This window comes from Delphinus delphis, chromosome 19 (assembly GCF_949987515.2).
Source record: "Delphinus delphis chromosome 19, mDelDel1.2, whole genome shotgun sequence".
In the NCBI taxonomy this organism is placed as follows: Eukaryota; Metazoa; Chordata; class Mammalia; order Artiodactyla; family Delphinidae; genus Delphinus; species Delphinus delphis.
In genome coordinates this window covers 34783085-34810634 of record NC_082701.1, presented here as the reverse complement: position 1 = coordinate 34810634, position 27550 = coordinate 34783085, and positions in this window count along the sequence as shown.

Genomic DNA, 27550 nt, shown 5'->3' with positions numbered 1-27550 from the left:
ACTCTATTAAATATTTTGAGAAGAACTAACACCTATCCTTCTCAAACTCTTCCAAAATCTAGCAGAGTGAGGAACACTCCCAAACTCATTCTACAAGACCACCATCAGACTGATACAAAAACCAGACAAAGATGTCCCCAAAATGAAAACTACAGGCCAATATCACTGATGAACATAGATGCAAAAATCCTCAACAAAATACTAGCAAGCAGAATCCAACAGCACATTAAAAGGATCATATATAGATCAAGTGGGGTTTATCTCAGGAATGAAAGGATTCTTCAATATACACAAAACAATGTGATACACCATATTAACAAATTGAAGGATAAATATCATATGATAGTCCCAATATACTTAGAAAAATCTTTTGACAAAATTCAACACCGATTTATGATAAAAACTCTCCAGAAAGTAGGCATAGAGGGAACCTACCTCAACATAATAAAGGCCATATATGACAAACCTACAGCCAAGATCATTCTCAGCGGTGAAAAACTGAAACCATTTCCTCTTAGATCAGGAAAAAGACAGAGTTGTCCACTCTCACTGCTATTATTCAACATAGTTTTGGAAGTTTTAGCCACAACAATCAGAGAAGAAAAAGAAATAAAAGGAATCTAAATTGTAAAAGAAGAAGTAAAACTGTCACTCTTTGCAGATGACATGATACTATACATAGAGAATCCTAAAGATGCCTCCAGAAAACTACTAGAGCTAATCAATGAATTTGGTAAAGTAGCAGGATACAAAATGAATGCACAGAAACAGAAAAATCTCTTGCATTAGTATACACAAATGATGAAAATATGAAAGAGAAATTAAGGAAACACTCTCATTTACCATTGCAACAAAAATAATAAAATACTTAGGAATAAACCTACCTAGGGAGACAAAAGCCCTGTATGCAGAAAACTATAAGACACCGATGAAAGAAATTAAAGATGAGACCAACAGATGGAGAGATATACCATGTTCTTGGATTGGAAGAATCAACATTGTGAAAATGACTATACTACCTGAAGCAATTTACAGATTCAATGCAATCCTTTTCAAACTACCAATGGCATTTTTCACAGAACTAGAACAAAAAATTTCGCAATTTGTATGGAAACACCAAAGACCCCAAATAGCCAAAGCAACCTTGAGAAAGAAAAATGGAGCTGGAGGAATCAGGCTCCCTGACTGCAGACTATACTACAAAGCTATAGTAATCAGGATAGTATGGTACTGATATATAAACAAAAATATAGATCAATGGAACAGGATAGAAAGCCCAGAGAAAAACCCATGCACATATGGTCACCTTATCTTTGATAAAGGAGGCAAGAATATACAGTGGAGAGAAGACAGCCTCTTCAATAAGTGGTGCTGGGAACACTGGACAGGTACATGTAAAAGTATGAAATGAGAACACTTCTTAACACCATACACAAAAATAAACTCAAAATGGGTTAAAGACCTAAATGTAAGGCCAGACACTATAAAACTCTTAGAGGAAAACATAGGAAGAACACTCTTTGACATAAATTACAGCAAGATCCTTTTTGACCCACCTCTTAGAGAAATGGAAATAAAAACAAAAATAAACAGATGGGACCTAATGAATCTTAAAAGCTTTTGCACAGCAAAGGAAACCATAAACAGGACGAAAAGACAACTCTCAGAATGGGAGAAAGTATTTGCAAACAAAGCAACTGACAAAGGATTAATCTCCAAAATATACAAGCAGCTCATGCAGCTCAATATCAAAAAAACAACCTAATCCAAAAATGTGCAGAAAACCTAAATAGACATTTCTCCAAAGAAGATATACAGATTGCCAACAAACACATGAAATGATGCTCAATGTCACTAATCATTAGAGAAATTCAAATCAAAACTACAATGAAGTATCACCTCAGACTGTTCAGAATGGCCATCATCAGAAAATCTACAAACAATAAATCCTGGTGAAAAGGGAACCCTCTTGCACTGTTGGTGGGAATGTAATTTGATACAGCCACTGTGGAGAACACTATTGAGGTTCCTTAAAAAACTGAAAATAGAGCTACCTTATGTCTCAGCAATCCCACTACTGGTCATATACCCTGAGAAAACTATAATTCAAAAAGTTTCATGTACCCCAATGTTCATTGCAGCACCATTTACAATAGCCAGGGCATGGAAGCAACCTAAGTGTCTATTGACAGATGAATGGATAAAGAAGATGTGGCACATATATACAGTGGAATATTACTCACTGTAAAAAAGAGGTGAAATTGAGTTATTTGTAGTGAGGTGGATGGACCTAGAGTGTGTCATACGGAGTGAAGTAAATCAGAAAGAGAAAAACAAATACCATATGTTAGCACATATATATGGAATCTGAAAAAAAAAAAAAGGTTCTGTTGAACATAGGAGCACGACAGGAATAAAGATGCAGATGTAGAGAATGGACTTGAGGACATGGAGATGGGGAAGGGTTAGCTGAGATGAAGTGAGAGAGTAGCATTGACATATATACACTACCAAATGTAAAATAGATATCTAGTGGGAAGAAGCTGCATAGCACAGGGAGATCTGCTCAGTGCTTTGTGACCACCTACAGGGATGGGATATGGAATGTGGGAGGGAGGCTCAAGAGGGAGGGGTATGGTGATATATGTATACATATAGCTGATTCACTTTGTTATACAGCAGAAACTAACACAGCACTGTAAAGCAATTATACTCCAATAAAGATGTTAAAAAATAGTAAAATAAAATACAAAATTTTTTTCCTTGTGAAAATAAATAAATAAAAGGTTGGATTTTACTAAAACTTTCTTACAATCAGTGAAATTTCTACACCTGGGGTTCAGCAAATTATTCTAAATGTAATTGAAGACTTTCACTTAGACTTAACTTCTTTTGATTTGACCCAACTGAGGCTCCATTTGAAAGCCTTTGAGCCTTGTTTCCTATTTTTCTCGACACGTTCCAGGAAGCAGTGATAGTTTTCTTGCTGTATCTCCAGTGCTGAGACAGTTCTAGACTTATACTAGGTGCACAGTAAATGCCCATTAAATACTGAATGAAATAAATGGGCATTGCTGTCAAGTGCATTTAACATGTATCTACCAATTCTCCTCTAGTGTGGATTTACCAATTGCTGGGAAGGTTCTGAGATATTTTGATTTCAATAAGTTTAGGTACTGGGAACAAGCAGGAATGTCTCTGAAAAGAATGAGCTACAACTGTTTGCAGAGAAAACTTTCCTAAATCAGGTGTGGCAAGCTGACCTATGAAGTGAATCTAGTGTCTAACCCTTAGCCTTGAGATCATTTTAGTGACTGAGTTTCAAGGTGGAGTATTGACTGTGAACTTCCTAAGGTCCTGAAAGGAATAGAACTCAAGAGTCGAGGCTTTGAGTGAAGTAGGGACTTAAACACTAGTGGTTCCTCCAACTGCCCCTAAAAATTTTGTCAAACTGCCAACAAGAAATAAGGAAGGAATGGAGAATATGACTATTTGTAGACCAGGTGTTGAACGATGTAGTAGCTCTTCTGCAAGTTTTAGGAATGGCTTTAAGGTGGAAGGAGGTGTCTAGGGATGTCATTAAGCCAAGGGGGACTGTATTAAATAAAACAATGTTAGATGATCAAAAAAAAAATAATAATAACTGAGAGAAAGAATCCACACCAAAAGAGCTTTAAATCTTTATCTCAGAGAAAGATTGTGCCACTTATAATCTCTTCCTTTTTCTTCCTGTTATTTTAGTAGAAGAGATATTTTGGGTCTTTAACCAGTTTATGCATCCTTGTATTATATAGTCCAGTTTTTCCAAAATGTTTAACTGCCACTCACAATAAGAAACACATTTTATCTATATTCATAAACACATCTATGTGTGTTTATGCATATATGTATGTACTTTACTGTATGAAACATATTTCTATGTGAAACAAAAGCTTCAAGAAGCAATACTTACATTTCTATGTGTGCTGCACTCTTATATTTCTACTCTATTATTTTTCAATTAAAAAAGCGTTGGTGTTATCTCATTAATTTCATGACCTACTACCAGATTACAGACTATAGTTTGCAAAACACTTGTTAGTTGACATAAATATAAATCTATCTTATTAAAGCAAATTATATATCTATATATATGATTGACCTTTGAACAATGCAGGGGGTTAGAGGCACCAACCCTCTTTGCGGTCAAAATCTGCATATAACTTTACTGTGTATGTGTATGTATGTGCATAAATAAATAAACAAATATTATATATATATATATATACATATATATATATATACACATGTTTACTATATACTATTTTTTTATTGGATTGCCCTACTCTTGTTTCTAAAATTTTAACTATACTAGTGAAATAAGTACATCCAATTTAGATTCAAAATGATATTTTTCTTTGCTTTAATTCAAAACTTTATGCAAACAATGAAAAAATTAGATAAGAATGGTTGAGCTCAGAGTTGAGATGAAAATAAAGTACAGCTTACTCCAAAATTGATATTCATATAAACATATGGAGCTACCTATATGTAAGATATCTTTTCAATTCTTCCTCAGTGATAACCTGTTAAAAAAAACAAAACAGAACAAAAAAAACCCTTAGTCTGTTATAATTAAAAAAACTGTCTTTCCACAAAGAAGATTCTCAATAAATGCTAGATGCTATCTACTCTTCATTCTGTGTTGGTTATTTTAAGCCCACCTTTATGGGTACCTGAAGATGACATCAGCTGAGATGAGGCACTGAGATTTTTTTTTTCATGTGATTACTCTGGTTGTGCCTAAATAATAGTGGAAACTTTTTGCTAAAATTTTAAGTTCTCTTGAGTTTTTAGTGGTTTTTGTGATAAATTCAGACAATAAACTACAGACAATTGCCTTACTCCTCCTTTTTCACATTTCTTTACCCTTACTGTGCTTGCAGGTCAAGCAGAAAAGTATTGTTTTTGGCTACGGTTTTACCTATTATCAGAAAATAGTGGATATTATCAATGACAAACATGTAGCAAGAATTGAAAGGGTCTTCCTGTCTGGGAAGAGGAATGTTAGAAAATCTACCTAGCTGTGACTGAATCTATGCATCATATCATATTCTTGCAATAAATAACTTTTAACTTAAATGTAATATTTAAAATGCCTTGTTCTATAACTTAGTGTTTAAATTATTATTTTTGTTTATGACACATTCACAAAGAAGAAAATTAAACTCACATAGTTTGAAGATAAGGGAATAAGTCAAATCCTAAAACCAGAACCTAGTTCCCTAGCAGCCTATAGGAGTTCTGAGAGGACACTCAGGTTTTTTAACAGAACTCCTTATGGGCAATTGGAGAAGGACTTGAATGACATTAGCAGAATTGTATTTCAGAAAGATCACTCTGATTGCAGTCATAATATCCAAGGTCAAAAACAAGAAGAGAAACAACCTCAATCCCTTTTTATCTCCTTGTTAATAGCTTCTAAAGCAGAGGAAATGTAGGATAATCAGATGCAATACAGAACAATGTAGGGACATATAAAGAAGGACCAAGTGTTCATCTGTGAACAGAGATGGTCAAGGAGCACTCAGTTTTATTGAGAACTGACCATTTGGTGCATGGCTGAGGCATCTGGAGGCAAAGCCTCCAGGTTAGATAACGTGTGGGTGCTTATTCTTTGGAGAGTCACTCAGGAGAGTGAGCAAGCTGCTTCACTTTATTCTGCTTTTTCTAATAATTCTCCCTGAATGTATGAATATCAAGTATTATTAGCATACACAATTAAACAAAATAACTTAGTAGAAGAATTAGAAAAATAATTTTCTAGTTATAACTGGATTCTGTACTCATACATCAAAACTGTAATAAGGTACACAAACATTTGAATGCTGAGCTATTTGTTTGACGGTTTTATATTCATCTTCTCTCGGTACTAAAATATCTTTAAAAAATCTGATACATTGAAAGATACTGCATGTTCCACATATACACTTACCTGAAAATATCTAGGTGAATCAACTGACCTGGAGTGTTTTCAAATGGAATGTTTTCAAAGTTGAAGAAAAATCCAGTTAAATCTGGTTGCTTCATTCATTGGGGAGCCAAGTGTCTAAGCAACATGCCACAGAATCACAAACACCTCCAAACAGCCTTTACTGTTCGGATTAGGATTTAAGACCCACAGGACACCTTTGGAACATCCTCCCATGTGAAGATATTCACAAGAAACCTACCAGCCCTTTAAGGTGTTCTCTTTCTACAATTTCTTCATCAGTGTTTTTTTACATGTACATTTTTATACACTCTGACTAGATGAGCTGATACTGCCTTAGATTTTATCAATTAAAAAAAAAAGTCACTTGGAAAAGTTATCCTTTCTTTCCTCATGAGAGACATTTTCTATTTATTCATTCATTCAACATACATTCATTGTGGTTTACTAATCTAATTCAGTAATTTAATAAGCTTTTGCTGTTCATCCACCTGCATGTCTTTCCTATGTTAGCCCTTGAGAATTCAGAAAGAAAAGGCACAATCTCACCTCTGGTAGTCCCTATTCTAGGGAATAAAGAGAATACTAATCTGATAGAGTGCCATTACTTCTGCAGTGTTGGCATAAAAGGTTTGAGTAGAACCCAGAGAGCTAGAAGCCTGATGATTGTAATCCCCTGATGAAACAGCCCATTACATCGGATGACCTAATTTGCAGTCCACTCAGGCAGACTGCTTAAAGCCTAAGAGAATGGCAGAATCTGGCTCAAGAATTTGATGTTGAATTCCAAAAGGGCTTAGCAGCTCAACATTGTTACGGATAGATTTTCATTTCAAGGTTTAGACCATCTGTCCACTTATTTCTCAATGAACATTTCACTTCATGGAAACAACTATTTTTTAAATTATATTCTACCTATAAAATGACACCCATATCAAATCAAATACAGAGTCAACTTCAGAAATGTAGAAAATATAAGCTTGTGATTTAATAATAGCATTGTGGAAATATTTTGACAACTAACTCAAAGGTGATTTTCTTATAATGATAATATGAAATTGTGTATAATTTTAAAAAATAGGCAGTGTAAAATCCTCTTACGTTTGAAATAAAGGTGACAAGGTGAAAGTCAAATAACACACTTGAGTCTGAGACAGGTATATTTCCAGTAGTGGCCCCTGATGAGTGACTGACAAGCAGAGAGGAAGAAATAAATATGTATGTGAAGGATTTCAATTATTCATGTTTCTTAGGAGGAAGCTCAGTTTAACCTAATGGCATCTCATTTACTGTCTGTTACACTTGGACCAGGTAGTCTAGCAGGTCTAGAGAAGAGAGTGTCTTTTTCAAGAAAACCCCTTTGCCATACAGAATACAGGAAAGGACAGCTTCACAACAGTTCCTAGGAGGGAAGGAAAGGCTGAAAATTCCATATTGCTTTGAATATACAATAGTCAAGTGCATTTAAGTAACATATCTAAATTTATTATGATAAAACCATGAATTATGTTTGCTCCACATTTGCAATTATATGGTACAACAGATGGTGAAGATTTACAGAAACATTTACATTCTGGATAAGACAAGTTTAATAAATTCATTGATGGGAGTCTCTGGGGCTATGGGAAAATATTTACATGCCAAATAAGATGGTAGTTAGGTTTATAAGAAGGCACAGACCCAGAGAAGGAGATTTTTCACATTTCCGTTATCAAATCCTGAATGCCAAAGATTTTTTTGCAAAGGTTTTTATTGTTGTGAGCACTCTAGATAGTTTCCAAATTTGTTTCACTGAAGCCCACATATTAAGCCAAGAGTAGACCTTCCAGAAAAGATGTCTATGGACAAAACTGCAAAACTTCTGTCTTTGAACATTCCCTAAACTCAGTAGCATCAGGTTATCTGAGGTTTGGCTTCTCTTTGAAATATAAGGAATGAAAAGTTTTTCAAATCAGAATCAGCCCCAATCTCAGCTCTCATGGCTTTTTCAGGCCACACAAACCATACACTTCACTTAGCAAGTCACTTGTTTATTCATTCATTCAAACAAACAAACACAAATTTATTAAACATTTCTTATTCCAATAGCATAATAGTAAATTTCATATTTTTTATATTGGGGAAAAAACGTTTATTCCCTAAACATTTTATTAACACAGTAAGAATCCAGAATCCTCTTTAGAATGGATTTAGCTTCACCAGTAAAATTATCTCTTGATTTACCTACGACTGAATTTTCTCATTTGCGGTGAAAAGCACAGTAATCAGATTACTAAAATATATTTTAAACAGTCAGTAAAATTTCATTAAAGCAAACAAATAAAAACATTACAGTTTTAAAGAAAAATGTTAAGTTAATCTTGCTTGTAAGAGTAGTTTTAATGCTGTACAACAAATCCTAAAATTTCTGTAAGAACCATTTCATAAAACTATACATCAAACCAGGACTACATGATGCCTTTTTAAGTGAATTGTGTGGGTCAAAATTCTAACCTCCTAGCTTCCTAATTTAAATGGTTTGATAATGCCGAGAACCACCCAGCTAGCAAAGGATGGGAATTAGATGGCCCTCCAGCTCTGTCTGAGCTGTTTCTCTTTAAGTTTCTCTCTAAGCATCTCTGCTATACTTTGCTAAAAATACTGCCTCTCCTCGCTTTCTTATGGGTGGGCAGCACCTCATACAGAGTTATTTCATTTCAGTAATGGCACCAACAAAGATTCAGCTGCTGTTAAGTTTCTGGAATATGTTTTAATTTTATTCCATTTTTAAATATTAATATCCTACTTATCTTAACCTCAGCGCTCTGGCTGAGACAAAACTTTGAAATTCTATTTTCCTTAGCATTGATCAGACTGCAGGATTGGCAACACCACACCACTGGCACTAGTATTTTAGTCTCTGATGCTCTCATATGTGAGAGCAAATCTAATAGATTTTCCATCTGTTATTCTGTCATCTTATTGGTGTATAATTATATTACTTTATGTGGTAGTGGACTTGAGGCAGGAGACAGATGGGACCCCAGGGCAAACGGTTTGAGTTTGTTCCTTATGGACCAATATTGCGAGACTGGAATAACAGGACAATTGAGAGAGGAGTCTGGGCCCTGACCAGATAGAAGATGAGACCACATATTCCTCAGTCTTGAAGTCAGGAGACCTCCCTGACTACACATGCACAGAAAGGCTCCTTGGAGGTCAAAAGGGGAGTGATGCTAGTGGCCAAACCTACCCATAGGCCTCTTTGGTAGAATCCATCTTGGCTAAGAGATGTGCACGCACACATGGAAAAATCCTGAGATACACCAAATGTGGACTCCAAACCAGGCAAATTAAAATGATTGGTCAAAGGGAGCACGGAAGAAATGGCCCATAAAAGTGACTCAAACTGCCACAAGGGCACAACTCTCACTCTGAGCCCGCCCATTGTCTATCCACACATATTATACTTCTTTTTGTTTTTCCTAATACTTTACTTGTTTCACTACTTTCTGTCTTTGTTGGAATTCTTTTCTGCAAAGCCATAGGGTCAGGGCCTTGTCACTGACCACTGGTCTAGTGGCTAGGATTCGGTGCTCTCACGGCCACAACCAGACCTCAGTCACTGGCCAGGAACTGAAACCCTGCTTCAAGCCACTGCAGGCCGAGGCCACCTGAGATCAGACTGAGTCATTGAAGACAGAGTCTCCAGCTACACCCTGAAGGGTAATTTAGTTAGAAACCTGCCCCATTCAATATCTCATACATTGTGTGTTTACTTCAGCAGTAACTAAAAACAATAAGATTCCTAATATTAAGACTATATAAAGCACACAAGCTTCAAAGCAATTTTAATATGTAAAATACTCCAAATATTATACTGCAATACTGTTGTTTGAGTTTTATAATTTTTTTTTTTTTTTTTTTTGCGGTACACGGGCCTCTCACTGTTGTGGCCTCTCCCGTTGCAGAGACCAGGTTCTGGAAGCACAGGCTCAGCGGCCATGGCTCACAGGCCCAGCCGCTCCGCGGCATGTGGGATCTTCCCGGACCGGAGCACGAACCCGTGTCCCCTGCATCGGCAGGCGGACTCTCAACCACTGCGCCACCAGGGAAGCCTTATAAACTATTTTTAATAAGGAAAACAAAAAATAGAATGGAAGACCTAACTTGGTAACTAAAACAAATATATACGCTTTCAAATAAAAAGAAAAGTAAAAATGTGTACAGTAAAAATCTATTAAATAAAAACCTGTTGACATTTTCAGAAAAAAAAATTATCATAAATTAGATGAGATTCAGCTCTATCTTGAGAACACAGATAGAGCTGTTGGAATACTGATAGAGCTGTTGGAACACAGATAGAGCTGTTGGAACACAGATAGAGCTGTTGGATAATCCTGTTGGAATGTGGTATAAGTAACAAGTTAACACTTAATCCGCATTTGCTTTCAAAAGACAAAAATAAATTTGTATATGTCATAGCTAAATATAAAACACATTTAAAATAAACAGTACATAGAAGAAGAGCTATAACATTGACTACATTTTCTGAATATAAAAAATCCAAAAATCTAGGAAATGAAAAATAACCAATTGTCATTAAATCAAATTAGAAAAGAATAATACCATTAATAAAGGCACCAGGCAGAAACTATTGTACACATACTTTCTTTCAAATTTTTAAGGGACAGAAAATTTCCATGCTACTTAAACTGTTCCAGAATATTTAAAAATGAAAATCTTTCTAATTCATCTTACTGAGAGCATATAACCTCAACATTAACAAGAAAATTACAAAGGCAGTACAAAATAAAGAAAATTATAAAACAATATAATTTACAAATACAGATGCAAAAATGTTAGCATCCAAAATTCAAAAAACCAAAACCAAGTAAAATAGACCCAGAAATAAAATAAAACAGTATGACCAAGTGAGGTTAATTCCAAGAATGTAGGTGTAGTTTAAAATTTGAAAATAGTACATTATATCAATATATGGATGGTAAATGTTATCTTGCAAAGGCTGTAGTAGTATTATGTAAAACTAATGTAAACTGCTTCTGATAATAACTCTCAGAATGAGAAAAACAAAGATATCTTCATAACAAAGGAAACATATATATCTTAAGACTATAGCCAATATTTAAATGTGAAAAGAGGGAAACAAACTCAATTTTCTTGTTAATTATATTTTCATTTTCAAAATATAGTTAGTTTTCATTAAAAATGGTGATATTTGTGTTTACATGCAATGGGTTTATCATTATTTTTAAAATAATATATATTTTAAAGATCTCAGCTTTCATTACTATTATGATAGATATTGATGCTTGTAACTCACTACTGTATCTTGGATATATGCCTAGAGGTGGAATTTTGGGGTTACAGGAGAGGTGTCTATTTAATTGTATAAGAAACTACTAAACAGTTTTCTAAAGTGGTTTACCATTTTATAGCAACAGTCCATGAAAATCCTTCTGCTTCACATCCTGGGCAACATTTTGGTGGTTTCATAATAATATTATACTTGGTTTTCATTTGCATGTCCCAGATATATAATAACACTGAGCACTTTTTTATATACTTATTGACTATTTGGATATCTTCTTTGGTGAACTCTCTTCAGGATGTTTGCCATCTTTTTAAAATTTTGTTAGAGTTATGGAGCTTGCCTTTTCTTATTGACTTGCAGATGTTGTTGTATTCTGGATGCAAAAACAGAGAAATCCTTGAAACCAACAAGGAAACATCATACATACCATTAGAAACATGGTATTGTTTATGGGTTGCAAAAATGGCCCTAATTTTCCTTTTTCTCCAATGTACGGTATACACATCCTTTGTTATATAATTTTGCAGTGTTCTCCCATTCTGGACAGAGTCTCCACCATCCTGGCCTCCTGCTCTTGTTTCTGGGTCCAGCCATGTAACTTGTTTTGGTCAGTGGTATGATGTCAAACATAACATAACTAGAGCCTTGAAAAGTTCATACAAACTCCTATTCTCTCTCTTGTTTTTCTGCTTTTGCCATGAAAAAAATGCCCAGAGAAGCCTTCTGGAGGATGAGGCATAAGGAGCAGAACTGAATTAACCTCATTATCACAGCCAATGGCAACCCTGAGCAGGTGACAGTCAACCAACCCTCCAACACTTGAGACAGCCCAGGCAAGATAAGCAATGCTTCCTCACAAATGCAGATGCCTGAGTAAACCTAGACTAGAAAGATCACCAGCCAGCCCAGAACTATGAGCTAAATAAATGATTATTCTTTTAAGCCACTGGGTTTGTGGTTGTTTGCTATGAAGCACAATTTTTACAGTAGATAACTGATACACATGCGCAAGCAATTACATAAAAGGAATTAACACAAATAATGCAAAAGGTGTTAAAATTCATTAGCGATCAGAACAATTCAAATTCATTCAACAAGGAGATATCATTTCTCACTCATCAAGTTGGAAATCATTTTGTTTGACAATGCACAAAGTAGCCAGCTGTAGTGACCATAACAGTGGAACTGAAATGTGTTAAATCCTTCCTGAGGAAGGCATACAATATATATCAAAATTTAAAGCATGACCATTTGACACAGCAATTCCAATTGTCTAATAGCCTTAATTAAAGACTTGCAGAAGTTTTATATATATTTACAAAGATGTTTATAAAACAATGTTCATTAAAAAAAATTTTAACAAAACTAAATGCAAACAATATAAAGATCCTTTAATGTGGGAAGAGTTAGTTTATATTACTTCCATATTATAGAATGCTATGCAGCTGTTAAAAATAATGAAAATTATTTCTTGATAAAGAAATATATCTGAGAGTGCTATTAAATAAAAAGCAAGAAAGAAAACATTAATATAATATAATTTACATAAATATGTATTCGTGTATATATGTGTGAACATGTGTATTTACAGATACTTAGAAAAACACTTATGATATACACCACATGTTAACTTTATGACTTTGGAAGAGGAAAGAAAATGGGGAGGAAGCAAGGCAAAACTATCATATTTTATCAAGATTTAGATATTTCTTGAACCGTTTTCAATGAGTATACTTACTTAATAATTGTGTAATGAATACATTCATAAATAAGAAGTATTAACTGTTTAAAAAAGTCAAAACTGTAAGAAGATCTAGGAGACAAATTTGTGAATATTTAGTATATTTTAGACTCTAGTAAGCTGTACAAAGGGGGGTAAAAAAAGGAAAGAAGTCATAAAAGAAAAATAATGATAAATCTTAATATGTAAACATTAAACACTTCTCCATGTCATAAAACAGTGAAAGAAAATTAAAAATTAATCAACAAAAATGTTTAAAAAGCATTGCCACAGACATAGAGTTAAAATCCTTCATACATACACAGATCTTACAAAACAAGAGAAAAAGACTAAAAAGTACTAAAAAAGTAGTAGGCACAGGATATTCTTTAATATCTCCACTTATAATGGAAAAATGTTTATATAACTGTTATTTCATTGGGGGAAAGAATGGTTCTCAAACTATAGAACATCTTATGTCATGTGGTTCTGTTTCAATCTATTTTTAGTATCTCAAATGATAAGAACTTTCATTTTTTTAACTGCAAGTGTTTCCAGTGTTTTGTTTTATTTTGTTTGCCTTGTACTATCAAAAAACTATTCCTATTCTTCATCCTATATTTTTCCTTTTATTAACATCTTCCCCTGGCCCTTGAAAGGTAATTTCAAGAGCTCAAAGAAATCAACATTCTCTATATGCAGTACTGGTTTGTTTTCTTAAATAATTTTAAGCTTAATACTTTTTGTTGTTTTTTTAAGGTACTCCCTTTCATATCAGCTGATTTGTTCCTCTTTCTTCTGTGTGCTGCCTATAGAAACCCTACTTTAATTATACCACTGTTGAAACTTCAAAAGAAATCCACAGCACAATGGATTTGTTGTTCTTCAGTTTAATTCTACTTGCTAAAGGAATTTTTCTTTACTTATAGGTAAAGAAACCAAAATAGAGTTGAGTTTTATTGAAACTTGTCCTATAGCAAAGTTTGAGTTTAGGCTTTTTGAATCAGATTTGGTATGATGAAGGTCAGTCACTCTATTTTTTTAGATAATAATGCACACATACAATCAATCTCCCAATTTTTACTCTATTCTTTTATTAAAGGTATTTCTATGAAAGAAAATATGTTCTCTTTTCCCATGTAATATACAATATTGCTCTAAAATACCTTAAATTAAACTGAATGAAACAAACATAGTAGCTTAAATAAAATTTAGCCTGGACAGAGGATCAAGTTAATCATGCACTTACAGTTAAAATACAGAAAAAAAAAGGGAAATGCACAATCTTAAAAGTCTTATTAAGGACAAAAAAAAAATCTGAAATCTAGACTACTGACAATTTTTATCCCTTTTCTGCTGTAACTTTTGATTTAACTCACTAACCACTCTGCTAGCATTCACTGGCTTCCCACTTAAGTTTAAATAAAATCCAAATGCTTGGACATATACTACAAAGACATTATCTGTTTCATACTTACCTTTGTAACTTCATCTGGTGCCAAAATATACTCTCCCCATTCTGGCTGTTTTCTAGTTCCTACAATACACGTCATTCCCACTTCAAAATCTCTGAATTTGCAATTCCCTATACCCAGGTTGTTTTTGTACCCACTTCCTATAGCTGATTCCTTCCCATCTTTCAAGGATGACAATGTTCCACCTTAATAGATTGTCCTCTCATTAATTACTTTTTAATTTCTGTACCCAGACTGTTTCCTTCTAAGCATGCATCACAATTTGTAATTGTGTATTTATTTATTGTGCTTCTTAATGTCTGTCTCCCTCTATGGATGCTGAGAACCTAGAAAGAGGGATAGTATAAATATAACACTTAGCGTCTAGGAGAAAGTTAGCCTATAGTGCATGGTCAATAAATAATTGGGAACCCTCCAAGAAGAAAACTGGATTCTTTGGAAAGTAATCCAGGAAGGTTAAGGAAAACTCTCTTCTAAAAGTTTTTCTTCCAGAGTGATTCCTGAGTACTGAGAAGATGCCCTTTGAGTGAAGTGAATGTGAGCTGTGTGGAGGACAGGCTCTTGGTTCTCCAGCCAGGCATCAGGGCTGTGCCACTGAGGGAGAACCAAGTTCAGGACACTGGTCCACAAGAGACCTCCCAGCTCCACGTATATATCAAATGGTGAAAATCTTCTAGAGATCTCCATCTCAACACCAAGACCCAGCTCCACTCAATTACCAGCAAGCTACAATGCAGGACACCCTATGCCAAACAACTAGCAAGAAAGGAACACAACCCCATCCATTAGAACAGAGGCTGCCTAAAATCATAAGGCCACAGACACCCCAAAACACACCACCAGACATGGACGTGCAGAGAAGAGAGACAAGATCCAGCCTCATCCACGAGAACACAGGCACTAGTCCCCTCCACCAGGAAGCTTACACAACCCACTGAACCAACCTTAGCCACTGCGGATAGACACCAATAAAAATGGGAACTACAAACATGCAGCCTGAAAAAAGGAGACCCCAAACACAGTAAGTTAAGCAAAATGAGAAGATAGAGGAAAATGCAGCAGATGAAATAGCAAAACAAAAACCCACCAGACCTAAAACATGAAGAGGAAATAAGCAGTCTACCTGAAAAAGAATTCAGAATAATGATAGTAAAGATGATCCAAAATCTTGAAAATACAACGGAGAAAATACAAGAAATGTTTAAAAGGGCCTAGAAGAACTAAAGAGCAAACATCAGAGATGAACAAAACAATAAATGAAATTTAAAATTCTCTAGAAAGGATCAATAGCAAAATAACTGAAGCAGAAGAACAGATAAGTGACCAGAAAGATAAAATAGTGCAACTAACTACTGCAGAGCAGAAAAAAGAAAAAGGAATGAAAAGAATTGAAGACAGTCACAGAGACCTCTGGGACAACATTAAATGCACCAACATTCAAATTATAGGGGTCCCAGAAGAAGAAGAGAAAAAGAAAGGGACTAAGAAAATATTTGAAGAGATTATAGTTGAAAACTACCCTAATATGGGAAAGGAAATAGTTAATCAAGTCCATGAAGCACAGATGGTCCCATACAGGACAAATGCAAGGAGAAACACGCCAAGACACATACTAATCAAACTATCAAAAATTAAATACAAAGATCAAGTATTAAAAGCAGCAAGGAAAAATAACGAATAAGGGAATCCCCATAAGGTTAACAGCTGAACTTTCAGCAGAAACTCTGCAAGCCAGAAGGGAGAGGCAGGACATATTTAAAATGATGAAAGAGAAAAACCTACAACCAAGATTACTCTAACCAACAAGGATCTCATTCAGATTTGACAGAGAAATTAAAAGCTCTACAGACAAGCAAAAGCTACGAGAATTCAGCACCAACAAACCAGCTTTACAATAAATGCTAAAGGAACTTCTCTAGGCAGGAAACACAAGAGAAGGAAAAGACCTAAAATAACAAACCCAAAACAATTAAGAAAATGTTACTAGGAACATACATATTGATAATTACCTTAAATGTAAATGGATTAAATGCTCCAACCAAAAGACATAGACTGGCTGAATGGATACAAAAACAAGACCCATATATATGCTGTCTACAAGGGATTGACTTCAGATCTAGGGACACATACAGACTGAAAGTGAGGTGATGGAAAAAGATATTCCATGCAAATGGAAATCAAAAGAAAGCTGGAGTAGCAATTCTCATATCAGACAAAATAGACTTTAAAACAAAGACTATTACCAGAGGCAGAGAAGGACAACACATAATGATCGAGGGATAAATCCAAGAAGAAGATATAACAACTGTTAATATTTATGCACCCAACATAGGAGCACCTCAATACATAAGGCAAATACTAACAGCCATAAAAGGGGAAATCGACAGTAACACAATCATAGTAGGGGACTTTAACACCCCACTTTCACCAATGGACAGTTCATCCAAAATGAAAATAAATAAGGAAACCCAAGCTTTAAATGATACTTTAAACAAGATGGACATAATTGATATTTATAGGACATTCCATCCAAAAACAATAGAATACACACTTTTCTCAAGTGCTCATGGAACATTCTCCAGGATAGATCATATCTTGGGTCACAAATCATGTCTTGGTAAATTTAAGAAAATTGAAATTGTATCAAGTATCTTTTCCGACCACAATGCTATGAGACTAGATATCAATTATAGGAAAAAATCTGTAAGAAATACAAACACATGGAGGCTAAACAACACACTACTTAATAACCAAGAGATCACCGAAGAAATCAAAGAGGAAAAAAAATACCTAGAAACAAATGACAATGAAAGCATGACAACCCAAAATATGGGATGCATCAAAAGCAGTCTTAAGAGGGAAGTTTACAGCTATACAAGCCTACCTTAAGAAACAAGAAACATCTCAAATAAACAACCTAACTTTACACCTAAAGCAATTAGAGAAAGAAGAACCAAAAAACCCCACAGTTAGCAGAAGGAAATAAATCATAAAGATCAGATCAGAAATAAATGAAAAAGAAATGAAGAAAATGATAGCAAAGATCAATAAAACTAAAAGCTGTTTCTTTGAGAAGATAAACAAAATTGATAAACCATTAGCCAGACTTATCAGAAAAAAAAGGGAGAAGACTCAAATCTATAGAATTAGAAATGAAAAAGGAGAAGTAACAACTCATGCTGCAGAAATACAAAGGCTCATGAGAGATTACTACAAGAAACTATATACCAATAAAATGGACAACCTGGATGAAAGGAACAAATTCTTACAAATGCACAACCTTCCGAGACTGAACAAGGAAGAAACAGAAAATATGAACAGACCAATCACAAGCACTGAAATTGAAACTGTGATTTAAAGTGTTCCAACAAACAAAAGCCCAGGACCTGATGGCTTCACAGGCAAATTCTATCAAACATTTAGAGAATGTTTGATTGACACCTATCCTTCTCAAAATCTTCCAAAGTATAGCAGAGAGGAGAACACTCACAAACTCATTCTACGAGGCCACCATCACTCTGATACCAAAACCAGACAAAGATGTCCGAAAGAAAGAAAACTACAGACCAATATCACTGATGAACATCGATGTAAAAATCCTCAACAAAATACTAGCAAACAGAATCCAACAGCACATTAAAAGGATCATACACTATGATCAAGTGGGGTTTATCTCAGGAATGCAAGCATTCTTCAGTATATGCAAATCAATCGTGATACACCATATTAACAAATTGAAGGAGAAAAACCATATGATCATCTCAATGGATGCAGAGGAAGCTTTCGACAAAATTCAACACCCATTTATCATAAAAAGCCTCCCTAAAGTAGGCACAGAGGAAAGTTACATCAACATAATAAAGGCCATATATGACAGACCCACAACCAACATTGTCCTTAATGGTGAAAAACTGAAACCATTTCCACTAAGATCAGAAACAAGACAAGGTTGCCCACTCTCACCACTACTATTCAACATAATTTTGGAAGTTTTAGCCACAGCAATCAGAGAGAAAAAGAAATAAAAGAATCCAAATTGGAAAAGAAGAAGTAAATCTGTCACTGTTTGAACATGACATGATAACATACATAGAGAGTCCTAAAGATGTTACCAGAAAACTACTAGAGCTAATCAATGAATTTGGTAAAGTAGCAGGATACAAAATTAATGCACAGAAATCTCTGGCATTCCTATACACTAATGATGAAAAATCAAAAAGACTCATGTACCAAAATGTTAATTGCAGCTCTATTTACATAAGCCAGGACATGGAAGCTACCTAATTGTCCATCAACTGATGAATGGATAAAGAAGATGTGGCACATATATACAATGGAATATTACTCAGCCATAAAAAGGAATGGAACTGAGTTATTTGTAGTGAGGTGGATAGACCTACAGACTGTCATACAGAGTGAAGTAAGTCAGAAAGAGAAAAACAAATACCGTATGCTAACACACACATATATATATAGAATCTAAAAAGAAACAAACAAACATAAAACAACAAAAAAAGAAAATGTTCAGAAGAACCTAGGCACTAGACGGGAATAAAGATGCAGACCTACTAGAGAATGGACTTGAGGATATGGGGAGGGGGAAGGGTAAGCTGGGACAAAGTGAGAGTGGCATGTATATATATACACTACCAAACGTAAAATAGATAGCTAGTGGGAAGCAGCCACATAGCACAGAGAGATCAGCTTGGTGCTTTCTGACCACTTAGAGGGGTGGGATTGGGAGGGTGGGAGGGAGACACAAGAGGGAAGAGATATGGGGACATATGTGTATTTATAACTGATTCACTTTGTTATAAAGTGGAAACTGACACACCATTGTAAAGCAATTATACTCTAATAAAGATGTTTTTAAAAATAGTAAAAAAAATAAACAATTGGTAAGTGAATGATCAGATATAAATAAATAAATAAGTAAATTCATACATACATACAGTCCATACTAATAAAAGCATACTTCAAAGCCTCTTTTGTAAAGAGCCATAGCTTGTCTTATAGCAAATATATTTTTTAACCTGTCTTGCTGCTGAGTGTGTATCCAAAGTTCAAAGCAATATATAATAATTAACAGACAAAATTCATAGAGCCACAAAATATTAAGGTCAAAAGGGATTTGAAATACTCGCTTTAGTATTTTACTCTTTTCTAGAGCTTAATATAATGTAGATCCAGACATTTAGAACACAAAATCAAGGCACCACTAAGCAGCAGTCCTAAAAAGTAAATCCAGAGGAGAAAGACCAGAGGTTGTGTCCCAGAAGCTGTCAAAGGCTAAGGGTGAGATTAAATGTTAAAAAAAAAAAAAAAAAAAAGCTGAAGATTCTAAAGGGAATCTTAAAATGTTCTGCTTGCTCCACCCTGCCTGCCTCTCTATCCAACACCCACTGCTCTCCCACTCATTCAGAGAATTCCATTACACTGGTATTGCTCATATAGTTTTCACTGGCTAAAATAATTTTCCTTTTATTTAGCTGAATGACTCACTTTTAAATATCACCTCCATGTTCCTGAAAAATAGATCATCCCTGTTTTACTCATTTGTAGCATCCATAATTTTCTTAGATAGAATCTGTATTAATTTTTGCCTATGTAGTGTCTTTGTTTCTGCCCCCTTACTTGATTTATTTGTAGGGCACATATTGTATCTATTTTCTTTGCCATTTTGTATTAGTTTCCTAGGGAAGCCATAACAAAGTACCAGAGATTGAGTGGCTGCAACAACAATTACGGAGGCTGGGAATTGAGATCAAGGTGCCCGCAGGACTGGTTTCTTCCAAGAGCTCTCCGCTTGGCTTGTAGATAGCTGTGTTCTCCCTGTAGCTGTGCATGGTCTTCTCTCTGTGTGTTTGTGTCTTAATCTCCTCTTTCTATAAGGACATCCGTCATATTGGATTAGGACCCATCCTAAAATTTTCACTTTAACTTAATTACCTCTTTAAAGATCGTATCTCCAAAATGCAGTCACTTTCTGCAGCCCTGGACTTTAGGACTTCTTTGGGGGGGCGTATAGTTCGGTCCATAACACCATTATATTACCAGCTCATTTCTCAGAACCTGGTACATAATAGGTGTTTTTATTTTAAAATAAGATATTTATAAAAGACATGATTATTTAGTGCAATATTTCTTTGTTCAGTTAAAAGAAATGAGGAACAAACCATTTTTGATGAAATCCTGCAAAACAGCTTCTCAAAAACTGTACTTCCAGTAAAAATATAGTGATTTTGGCTTTTAAATATTAAACAGCCAAGTTTTCTCTGAAAGGTTCAGGTAGGTCTTTTAAATGAACACCTCAAGAAAGGACAGGGCTTCCCTGGTGGCGCAGTGGTTGAGAGTCCGCCTGCCGATGCAGGGGACACAGGTTCATACCCCGATCCAGAAAGATCCCACATGCCGTGGAGTGGTTAGGCCCGTGAGCCATGGCTGCTGAGCCTGCGCGTCCGGAGCCTGTTCTCCGCAACAGGAGAGAAAGAAAGGACAATCCAGTAAACTTTTCAGCTAGAGAAGCAAAACAGATAAATCTTGAGGCTAAAATCTATGGATGATTTCAAAGATTCAAATGTTTGTAAGTAGAGTGTTTAGTCTTAGTTGTATCAAACATGTGAAGTGTTTGTAAATTGTACCTTCCTTGTTAATGAAGTCATTGCTCTTAAATTTGTGAAGTAAATACATTTGAGGTTGGATTTTGTTAGGTCAATAATAAGATACTATCTTCATAGATTCCTCATGTTTTAGAATAATTATAGGAATAACCATAAATATTAATTCCTATTCAATATGTATGTGCTCTGGAACCCCAAGGCGCGAATAGCAACATCTTATTACATGAACCAGAGTATTCATTAAGTGCTTTTGGATAATCTTTAAAGAGTACATTAAAATTCAAGTGTTACTATGCATATGGATAGTCTATAAAACTCAAAGAAAGGTTTCAGGAGTAACTGGTGAATACCTCCCTAGAGTAAAAACTTATTAATCAAAATATCAACATTAAAGAAAAGAAAGTCAAGTGGTTACACAGAGCCAAGTTTCTTAACAATAAACCTAAGAGAAGGATATTTTGATAAAGAATGGCATTGTGTGTCATAATTCCAGAATTCCAACAATACGTTGTTTCAGTGCAGTTCATTTATAAATGCTTTGTTGCTCTTTTGCTTTTCATTGTTATTGTGTTCTATTTTATTTTGTTTTGTTTTTATATTTGTAAGGTGTTGGCATATATTTGTGAAACACCAGTAAAGAGACATTTAGAAATACTACTATGAAATTTGATGACTTCGATGTTTTTAAATTTTATTTTTTAAATATCACATACAATTCACTTTCTCTTTTGATGTACAGTTTTATGAATTTTAACACATGTATAGATACATGTAACTATGCCCATAATAGGACAGAAAGCTGTTCCATCACTCCAAAAACTCTCTTGGGCTATCTCTTTATGGTCATACTCTTCCCTCAAACCCAACCCCTAGAACAATGATGTTCTCCCTCACTAGAGATTTGTATGTTTGAGAATGTTACATAAATGGAAGCACATCCAATTTACCTTTTTAAGACTGACTTCTTTCATTCATCCTAATATATTTAAGTTTTGTCCACTTGCATGTATCAATAGTTCATTCCTTGAATATATGTATATGTATAACTGAATTACTTTGCTATACACCTGACACTAAGAAAACATTGTAAATTAACTATAATCCAATAAAATTTAAATAAATAAATGGGAGAAGAAAAATGAGAAAAATAGTTCATTTCTTTTTATTGCTCATTCTCTTTAATAAAATAGTATTCCATTTTATCAATTTATCACAATATATTTACTCATTCTCTCATTGAAGGACATTGAGTTGTTTCCAGTTTTGGCAATATGAATAAAGCTGCTGTAAACATTAATATGCAGTTTTTTATTGTGAGTGTAAATTTTCATTTCTCTAAGGTAAATGCCTAAGAGTAGGATTGCTACATTATATAAATGGTGTATGTTTAAACTTATAAGAAACCATCTAATTATCTTCCAGAGTGGCTGTGAAATGTTGAACTCTCACTAGCCATATGTGAGATATCCAGTTATTCCACATATCACTAGAAATTATTGTCAGTATTTTTTCAATTTTAGCCATTCCAGTAGGAAATACAACGGTTTCTCATCCTGGCTGTAATTTGTATTTTCGTAAAGATGAATAATGCTGAACATCTTTTCATGTGTGTATTTACTATTTTTATATTCTCTGTGGTGAAGTTTTGCTAAAATCCTTCACCTGGTTTTCCATATGGTTGGTTATTTTCTTATTGTTGAGCCTTATTTGTCTTTATATATTTTTCATACAAGTCTTTTGCTGGATATGTGTAAATATTGTAAATATTTTCTCTGATTTGGTCACTTGTCTTCATTCTTTAGACATGTTTTCTGCAAGGAAAAATATTTGATTTTGATGAAATCCAATTTATCATTTTTTATGGACTATACTTTTGGTTATCTAAGAATTTTTTGCCTCAGCCTAAGTCACAAAGATTTTTCTCCTAAATCTCTTTCTAGGTGTTTTATATTCTTATGTTTTATATTTATAATCAATTTTGAGTTAATTTTTGTATGGGTGTGAGGTTTAATTTGAGGTTTATTTTTTTACATATGTATGATCAGTTGGTCCAACACCTCTTGTTAAAAAAAAAAACAAAAACAACTAACCTTTCTTTATTGATTTGTTTTTGCATTTGTCAAAAATGAATTGCTCATATTTGTTTGGGTCTATTTCTAGAATATTCTCTTCCATTCATCTACGTCTTTATTCCTTTGGCAATACCACAATATTTTGATTATTGTAGCCCTTTATATTAAGTCTTAACATTGGTAATATGATTCCTCCCACGTACTTCTTCTATTCCTAAATTATTGTAGCTGTTGCAGTTCTTTTGCCTTTCCATATAACTTTTAAAATCACCTGGTGAATATCTACAATATCATCTCCTGAAGTTTTGGTTAGTATTGTGTTAAATGTATGGATCAATCTGAAGAGAACTGACATGTTTACTATGTTGAACATTCAAATCCATAAATATTGTTAAGTGTCTCTATTGAGGTCTTTTTGATTTCTAACATCAGGATTTTTTTAGTTTGTAGCATTCAAATTCTGCACATGTTTTGTGAGATATGTACATATTTAATTTTCTGGAGTTGTAATTGGTTTTATTTTTTCTTTTAAAATTTGCTTTCTATTTGTACATTAGTGTATAAAAATACAATCGACTTTTGTGTGTTGATTTTATATCCTTTGACCTTGCTAAATTGACTTGTTAGTTCTAGGAGGGATTTTAAAAAATATAGTCCCTGGGATTTCCTACATATATAATCATGGTGACTATAAGTAGAGATAATTTTATTTCTTCATTTCTAAACTACATGTCTTTTATTTCTTTTCTTTGCCTCATTGCACTAGCTAAGAACAACAGTACTACGTTGGAGAGGAGTGGTAAACACAAATATCCTTCCCTTCCTCTCAACCTTAAAGGGAAAACATTCAGACACTTTGGATAACCATGCCACTTTTGATGTACTAGGCTGTGTAAGAGAAGCCAGTAACCAACTGTTTCTTTTTTCCTAGGTAAGAGGTCTTTAACTTCATCTACAAACTAGGCTGTTATAGTTGATGTAATTTCTATCCCTTTCAGATGACACCTTGAGACCCGACCCTATCTTTCCAGCACTTTCTGGGGAAGGAAAGGAAAGAATCCTTTCAAGTGATCAAAACCCAAAAGTGGCTATTGACTCTGGCAAGCCACATCTAAGTTGATGAAAAGTCCACATTCAAAAGAGCCTTCTACTCTGAGGTCAGTATTTATTTAAACTTATGATTGAGGAACATATTCTCTTTCCTAAACTAAACTAACTTAAAATTAACAGTTTCATATCTTTTCAAATGCTGTGCATGAAATATTACTCAAATCATTTGAATCATCTTATGGTCTAGAGATAATATAATGTAATGTCTAAGTAAGCCACAAAAAATAATTCTTCAACAAATATTAACACATATACATAGGATAATGAGATGCATGTTTAAATATACATGCTATATTATATACTTGTATTCATGTTAAATGTATGATACATATATATGTCATATATAGATGTACATAATTATATAAACTCCTCTGAAAACCTAGGAAAAGTTAATAGTGTTTAATACTAATAGGTCTCTCAATTGATAATCAAAAATAATAAGGACCTATTGTTTTTGTTTTTTGGGTGATTAAAAATCTTTATTGGAGTACAATTGCTTTATAATGGTGTGTTAATTTCTGCTTTATAACAAAGTGAATAAGCTATACGTATACATATATCCCCATATCTCCTCCCTCTTGCGTCTCCCTCTGACCCTCCCAATCCTACCCCTCTAGGTGGTCACAAAGCACTGAGCTGATCACCCTGTGCTATGTGGCTGCTTCCCACTAGCCTATCTTTTTACATTTGGTAGTGTATAGATGTCCATGACACTCTCTCACTTCGTCCCAGCTTACCCTTCCCATTCCCCTTGTCCTCATGTCCATTCTCTATGTCTGTGTCTCTTCCTGTCCTGCTCCTGGTTCTTCAAAACCACTTTTTTTTTTCTTTAGATTCCATATATATGTGTTAGCATACAGTGTTTTTCTCTTTCTTACTTACTTCACTCTGTATGACAGACTCTTGGTCCACTCATCTCACTACAAATAACTCAGTTTCATTTCTTTTTATGGCTGAGTAATATTCCAAGGTATATATGTGCCACATCTTTATCCATTCATCTGTTGATGAACAATTAGGCTGCTTCCATGTCCTGGCTATTGTACATAGACCTGCATTGAACATTGTGGTACATGACACTTTTTGAATTATGGTTTCCTCAGGGTACATGACCAGTAGATGGATTGCTGGGTCATATGATAGTTCTATTTTTAGTTTCTCAAGGAACCTCCATAATGTTCTCCATAGTGGTTGTATCAATTTACACTCTTATCAACAGTGCTAGAGAGTTTGCTTTTCTCCACACCCTCCCAGGATTTATTGTTTGTAGATTTTTTGATGATGACCATTCTGACTGGTGTGAGGTGATACCTCATTGTAGTTTTGATTTGCATTTCTCTAATGATTAGTGACATTGAGCATATTTTTTGTGTCTGTTGGCAATCTGTATTTCTTCTTTGGACAAATGTCCATTTAGGTTTTCTGCCAATTTTTGGATTGGGTTGTTTGTTTCTTGATATGGAGCTGCATGAGCCGCTTGTACATTTTGGAGATTAACTTTTTGTCAATTGCTTTGTGTGCAAGTATTTTCTCCCATTATGAGGGTTATCTTTTCATCTTGTTTATGGTTTCCTTGGCTGTGATAAAACTTTTAAGCTTTTTGTTTATTTTTGTTTATTTTTGATTTTATCTCCATTTCCCTAGGAGGTGGGTCAAAAAGGATCTTGCTGTGATTTATATCATAGGGTGTTCTGCTTATGTTTTCCTCTAAGAGTTTTATAGTGTCTGGCCTTACATTTAGGTCTTTAACCCATTTTGAGTTTATTTTTGTGTATGGTGTTAGGAAGTGTTCTAATTTCAATCTTTTACATGTAGCTGTCCAGTTTTCCCAGCACCATTTATTGAAGAGGTTTTCTTTTCTCCATTTTATATTCTTGCCTCCTTTATGAAAAATAAGGTGACCATATGTGTGTGGGTTTATCTCTGGGCTTTCTATCCCGTTCCATTGATCTATCTTTCTGTTTTTGTGCCAGTACCATACTGTCTTGATTGCTGTAGCTTTGTAGTATAGTCTGAAGTCCAGAAGCCTGATTCCTTCAGCTCCGTTTTACTTTCTCAAGGTTGCTTTGGCTATTCGGGGTCTTTTGTGTTTCCATACAAATCATGAAGTTTTTTGTTCTAGTTCTGTGAAAATGCCATTAATAGTCTGACAAGGATTGCATTGAATCTGTAGATTGGTTTGGGTAGTACAGTCATTTTCACAATGTTGATTCCTCTAATCCAAGAACATGGTATATCTCTCTATCTGTTGGTATCACCTTTAATTTCTTTCATCAGTGTCTTACAGTTTTCTGCATACAGGGCTTTTGTCTCCCTAGGTAGGTTTATTCCTAGGTATTTTATTCTTTTTGTTGCAATGGTAAATTAGAGTATTTCCTTAATTTCTCTTTCAGATATTTCATCATTAGTGTATAGCAATGCAAGAGATTTCTGTGCCTTAATTTTGTATCCTGCTAGTTTACCAATTGCATTGATTAGCTCTAGTAGTTTTCTGGTAGCATCTTTAGGATTCTCTGTGTATAGTATCATGTCATCTGTAAACAGTGACAGATTTACTTCTTCTTTTCCCATTTGGATTCCTTTAATTACTTTTTCTTCTGTGATTGCTATGGCTAAAACATCCAAAGCTATGTTTAATAGTAGTGGTGAGAGTGGACAACTTTGTCTTGTTCCTGATCTTAGAGGAAATTGTTTCAATTTTTCACCATTGAGAACAATGCTGACTGTGCGTTTGTCATATATGGCCTTTATTATGTTGAGGTAAGTTCCCTCTATGCCTACTTTCTGGAGGGTTTTTATCATAAAAGGATGTTGAATTTTGTTGAAAGCTTTTTCTGCATGTATTGAGAAGATCATATGGTTTTTCTCCTTCAGTTTGTTAATATGGTTTATCAAATTGCTTGATTTGTGTATATTGAAGAATCCTTGCATTCCTGGGATAAACCCCAATTGATCATGGTGTGTGATCCTTTTCATGTGCTTGTTGGAAGCTGTTTGCTAGAATTTTGTTGAGGATTTTCGCATCTATATTCATCAGTGATATTGGTCTGGAATTTTCATTTTTGTAGTATCTTTGTCTGGTTTTGGTATCAGGGTCATGGTGGCCTCATAGAATGAGTTTGGGAATGTTCCTCCCTCTGCTATATTTTGGAAGAGTTTGAGAAGGATAGGTGTTAGCTCTTCTCTAAATGTTTGATAGAATTCACCTGTGAAGCCATCTGGTCCTGGACTTCTGTTTGTTGGAAGATTTTTAATCACAGTTTCAATT